Genomic DNA, 5,176 nt, shown 5'->3' with positions numbered 1-5,176 from the left:
TCCAAGTCCTTAGGATGGGTTAAATTATGCCTTTTTCATGAAAATGTTTGGTTTTCTTACAAATTATGAGATGTATATGTAACAAAAAAAAATTGGATACATGTGGATACATTTTTGGCTTGGTCAGGGATACATTTTCTTGAGACGGCGCGGCAACACTGTTGGCATCACTGCCATGTATAGATGCGCCTTGCTCTGTATTGCCATATCTTCGAAAAATACACAAATTCAACAACTGCCTGCTCTGACGTATGTATCTAGTTTATATTTAAACCAAGCAATGTGTCTGAGTTTCTTTTTTTTCGTTTTCTATGCCGTTTATTCATTTTTATTCGCTTGCAATACACAATCTGTAGATTATTTTTGTGGTACGGCAATCTGGTTCGCGCTCGTCGGCTGCTGCTGACGACTCGCTTTTAAATATAGAGACACGGTTGGTGGGACGACGAGAACAACACAGGCGACTTCGGCGGTTGACATACACGATTTCAATGCGGCAAATGGGGAAAACATCATAAATCTAATCCAGAGTTTTGTTTTGATTCTCGCGACGGCGACACCACTTCGCGTACGACGTCGTACGATTTTGTGGAATATACGCTATGCTTCGCGTTGCCATCTAATGTCGGCTAGAAAACTTAGATACATATTATAAAAAGACTAACAAAGTAGTATATGAAATGTTTCGAATTTTTGGTTAGACTAGAAACCCAATTTTTAATTGGAATGCTGATTTGTGCAAAGTAACGAAGCGAATGAATACATTTATCGTGCTACTTGGAGGAGGTGGGTTTCTGTATGTTTGTATAACAATGGCAAGCCAGCCGTCAAAAGGCCGAAACAGCCATTTAAAGATTTGTATGTGAGCACTGCAAACTTTTGAAACCGTATCTTTTTCGTTAAAAATATTAAAAAGTGTATATTGTGCAAAAAGAAAAGTGTAAAAGCGTACACTTCGAACGCGACGAAAGTCTGTGGTGTGTGGATTTTTTCGTGTGTGTTTCTTGGCGAGAAAAGTTCAAAATTCTATATCTGTAGAATTCATGTAATCGCTATCCTCGCGTCACGTACGTATGCATAAATGGATCTGTGTGCATGCATGTTTGCATGTATGAATATTCGCAAACATATATACTAGTGTGTACACATGTATGTTTATATCTATGTATGTATATATTTCGCTGGGTCTACATACTTATGTTCGTGTAGGTAGGTGAAGTCAAATAAGACCACAGCAACCAACCGTGCAGCACGTCTAAAGTGTAGCTAGTTATATATGCACAAACATCCATACACGTATATATGTACGTCAATACTCATTTGAACTATGTAAGTAAATGTTTGAATATGTATGTACATAAGAGTATACACCAGGATGCAAGTACATATGTCCATACATACGAGTTCATATAAGTAGAAAGCTTCGTATGCATATGCACATACATACCTACAATATAAATTAAAATAGTCTCACTCATACAATACTATGTAGTTCCAAATAACAATCAAATTGTGGCAGATAGTTGAGCAGTGGAACAGCTGATTGACGACTGCGTACGCGTCAGCAGTTTGAATCGGCGTGCAGTCGAAATGCATGCTACATGTCAAAATGGTACATTTGGGCACTTTGCAACTAGTCCAACGTGGAATTAATCGAATTGAGAGCTTTCGTTAGGAGCAGTTTAAAGCGGCGTTCAGTCAAAATGCATGTTTGGGAGCTTTCGCTGCAATGGAATGTGCAATGCGCAATTAGTAAAATTGAGAGCTTTAGTTAGCGCTTGAGGGCAAACCGGTACTAACTTCAAAAAGGGCTAGTCTTTGTACATATTAGTTTTAAGACAGTATGATGTGATGGTTTATACAGATACGTATGTACACATGTATGTAGGTATGCACCTACCCAGTCGGAGTTGGTTGCTTCCAAAATGTACATATAGCGCACCTCTTTTGCACTCAGAAGTGGTTCCAAAAACATGAAGTCTTTAATTCGCTTTTATACAGTCGTGAAACACAGCATGAACGGTTCTTTAAGAAGACAATTTGGCATGAGGTGGTTGTTGATTTGGAGAGCTTTGTAGAGTTTTTATTCTCGTTCGGACTCACTTGCCGAAGTCAAAACATTACAACTTGCTGATTTTAGCAGTGAAGTTTTCACGTCTACAGAATGGAAGTCTAAACACCATTATGGTAAAAAATAATGCGATTGCCTTTTCCCGCAGATATTTGCTAACATTTCATACATAAATTAAATGTACTTCACACTTCTCATGAAGGAATTATTACCTAAAAATGCATTCTTTTCGGAGCCAAATTCTGCACGGTCCGACTGGGAACGTGTGTTGCGCGCTTGTGGATATGTATGTAGCTAGCGGTGTATATGCATACATATACAGTATTTCCCGAATATATGCACCGTCGAAAATGCACGAGATTCGGTGCTTATTCGCGGGAAGTGCTTGTATGAAAATTCCGGTTATATGCATTACCGATTCATCTATATACATATGTATGAATGTATGTAGCTGAACCGAACGAACGACAACTATTAAATAATGAATATTAATTTAAAAATGTAATAAATTGAGATTTCATAAATAAGTGCGTAACAAAATCCAAAACCGGTACAAGTGATGCATAAAAGAATTTCAAAATGGCACAATGCTTATAAGCGAGCTGATCGGTATTTTTGTGTATATTAAGCCTGTTCCAAGTACTTCAAGATTTGCAGGTTTAACAGGGCTCGAATCGTAACATCCGATCACGGATTGGAAACGATACAAAAGAAAATTACGTGATACGTCAGGCAGTATAAGCTGAATGGGACAAAGAGTACGTTCACGTATGTCATAATCCGAAAAATGTGTTTTTACGTGACGAGCAGTACGATATCGTATGTGATGATTCGATCCCAGGATTTACAGGAAACGCTGTTTTCGCCGTTAATAAATCTTATGTAAAATCCAGCAGATTGTGAAGTACCTGGAACGATGATAAAAAATAGGAAGGCAGAACTGCTGAGAGGAATTTTTCAAATTATTGAAGTTTGCAAGTAATTTAATTTTAAAATTTTACACACAAACTCACACACACATTCTCAATTTCAATCTAAAATAAAAACAACTTTGAACAATTCCTTTTTTTTACTCTCAATTTTATATGATTTAAAAATGTTGGCAAACTTCAAAAAAAATCATGGCCGACGAATTGAGAAAACTGTTTTACCTTGCTATGTTTGTTTTTATCATGCCTGGAACAGGCTTATTTAAATTGGAGATTTTTTTAATTTCTCTAGAGCTTAGCTATAGCAGGAAATGCTTATAACCGGGTTGCTTATAAGCGAGAAATACTGTATTTGTTAATGTACGTATGTAGGTAGATAGGTCTGTACGTATGCCCATGGTAATTTGCATGCATGTCTGCTTGTGAATCTGACATAGATATGTATGTAAGTATATATATGAATACATATGCATATGAAGGTATAGATACATACTAGAGGGCTGCATGAATTCATTCAAGACGGCTTATGAATTTTTTTTATACAATACGAATGAATGATTTTGGCTTAAACAATTTTGAATTTGAGTGAATACCTGGTCTGATATATGTGTTGACACAACAATATTCAAACAAAGAGAAAATAAATTTAATTAAAATAAAGACAATTTTTTGTATGAATCATGATAAAAACATAGTAAGGTAAAACCGTTCTCTCAATTCGTCGGCCATGATTTTTTTTTTGAAGTTTGCCAACATTTGAAAATCATATAAAATTGAGAGCAAAAAATGGAATTGTTCAAAGTTGTTTTTGTTTGAGAATGAAAATGAGAATGTGTGTGTGAGTTTGTGTGTAAAAGTTTAAAATTAAATGGCCTGCAAATGTCAAGAATTTGAAAAATTCCCCTCAGCGGTTCTACCTATTTTTTTTATCATGGTATAAATATCCAAAAATATTTTTTCTATAAACATGTATAAAAACATAGATATGTATTTTTTGTACATATGTATTGCTGCACTCCTATTACAATACGAACAAATTTGATTGTAGAAATTATACTATAACTGAAATGAGTTTCAACGATTTGAATGTTTTTCATTTATGCATTCACATTCATCCATTTGAAGGTAGAAAATTTAAAACAAAATATATTCAACGGGGTCAGAAGGGCTCCATTAGTGCTATTGGGGCGCTCCATATTCCTTCCTAATTTCACGCTTTACTGTATTTTAACATTACCCGCATTTTTTTGTAAGCGAGCGACAAAAGAACGATCAACTCGGGTAAAATTTCCTTTTAGCTACTTAAGCAACCCTGCTGGTAGCTGGCAAGAAACATGTGATTAGTTCAACGGGATTTAGACACAAAAAACAATAGAAATTAGTAATTATGCGAGGTATTTGCGTAATATATATACTTATTTAAAATATAAATCATGTATATACGAAAACAAAAATTCCCTTCTCCACTTTCCCTTTAACAATTCACAATAGAGCAGTCTTTTCACTTAACAACACTACTCTTCAGGTCACGTATGTTTTAACCGACCTGGCTGAACTCGGATAAATAGCTGAGTTTGTGTTGTTGCTTTGCGTGTATTTCGTCACTTAAACGAGTGTTCTTTTGTAGCTCGGTTGCAAAAGGATGGGCCTATTGTGTGTCATAAGAAAGAAGCGCTCCCTTTCTGCTTCAAAAAAAGCCAAGGCGAGCGCTCAAGTAAAGCATTTAAAAAGCGATGCATGCAAATTTAAATTTTTATATAATACTAGCAGACCCGGCGAACTTCGTCCCGCCCAAAATTAATTTTTTGTATTGAAACATTTTGGTACAACATTTTCACCAACAGTTCACGTCCATGATTTTCAGTGACGCGTTTATCTTCTAATATTACGGTTTCGTGGTTGTCGGAAGGCATATTTCCATTACCATCTTAAATAACCTAGCAAAATTGTATATGCATACAAAGATACGTAATAGCTTCAGTACCGTTTGAAAGGCGCCGTACCCCCCTTATAAAATAGACGCAATTTTTTCTAAGAGTATGGGAGTGATTTCTCATATTTCCATACCATGCTCAAGTACTCTACCATGAACACTTCCAGAGATATGCAGTGTGAAATATTCGGTTTGCATGGGAGGTGCCACGCCCCTTTTTCCAATAAGCCAAATTTTTCTTCA

General features: G+C 35.9%; 1 protein-coding gene across 7 annotated transcripts in view; it reads left to right on the top strand.

Moving 5' to 3' along the window:
- Positions 1 to 387: 387 nt before the first annotated feature.
- The window catches only part of LOC118745617, a 314,215-nt gene continuing 309,426 nt past the window's right edge, over positions 388 to 5,176 (top strand). For all 7 annotated transcript variants that reach the window (XM_036479139.1, XM_036479137.1, XM_036479135.1 and 4 more), the window contains exon 1: positions 388 to 786. The gene's annotated coding sequence lies outside the window, so the exon portion shown is untranslated. The remainder of the gene's footprint in view (positions 787 to 5,176) is intronic.

Source organism: Rhagoletis pomonella, unplaced genomic scaffold (assembly GCF_013731165.1).
Source record: "Rhagoletis pomonella isolate Grant_MI unplaced genomic scaffold, Rhpom_1.0 Rhpom_scaffold_00009, whole genome shotgun sequence".
In the NCBI taxonomy this organism is placed as follows: domain Eukaryota; kingdom Metazoa; phylum Arthropoda; class Insecta; order Diptera; family Tephritidae; genus Rhagoletis; species Rhagoletis pomonella.
The sequence above is the reverse complement of the archived record's forward strand: the minus strand, read 5'-3'. Positions and strand labels throughout refer to the sequence as shown.